Source organism: Mobula hypostoma, chromosome 14 (assembly GCF_963921235.1).
Source record: "Mobula hypostoma chromosome 14, sMobHyp1.1, whole genome shotgun sequence".
NCBI lineage: Eukaryota > Metazoa > Chordata > Chondrichthyes > Myliobatiformes > Myliobatidae > Mobula > Mobula hypostoma.
Window position 1 is genome coordinate 37,159,423 of NC_086110.1, and position 678 is coordinate 37,160,100.

Below are 678 nucleotides of genomic sequence, written 5' to 3' on the forward strand. Positions count from 1 at the left end.
AAAGTCCTTGTTTCCATAAGTTATCAAGTGGAGCCACGAGATGAGACTTGTGAGAGTCTGGAGCTTAGAAAAGTGAGTGGGAAGTGATTGAAAGTCATATCACATACAATGTTGTCTTCAAAGACTGGATGGAGAGAGGAAATATTTTCTTATGGGAGAATCTAGAATTAAGGCTCATTGGGTAAACTCGTGTGTCATCATTTAAAACAGAGTGAAGATGTTTGTTTTTCTCCCCACCCCAGAGTAACACGGGTGTTTGATACCCTCCTCCTCAAAAGCAGATGGAAACAGAATCTTTCCGAATAACTTTAAGGAAGAGGTAGAGAGATTCTTAATTAGTAAGTGGAGGGGGGGAAGGGAAGTGTGGGGTTACCATGAGTAGATGGAAATGTGGACAAGAGAAAACTTGCAGCTGCTGGAAACCCAAACAAGACACACAAAATGCTGGAGGAACTCAGCAGGCCAGGCAGCATCTATAGAAAAGAGTACAGTCAAAATTTCAGTATATAGATTATCTTAATTGGCATCAATAATGCTTACTGATGTGATTAGACTCACAGAAAGAGAACTCAGGACAAGGAAAAGCTGCATTTATAAAAATTCATCACCCCAGATGGGACTCGAACCCACAATCCCTGGCTTAGGAGGCCAGTGCCTTATCCATTAGGCCACTGGGGC

The 678-nt window shown here is 42.2% G+C and overlaps 1 non-coding gene across 1 annotated transcript; it reads right to left on the reverse strand.

Annotated features, from left to right (window-relative positions):
• Window positions 1-605: 605 nt before the first annotated feature.
• trnar-ccu (transfer RNA arginine (anticodon CCU)) lies at window positions 606-678 on the reverse strand. Its single transcript has one exon. It is a non-coding gene; the product is annotated as a tRNA-Arg (tRNA).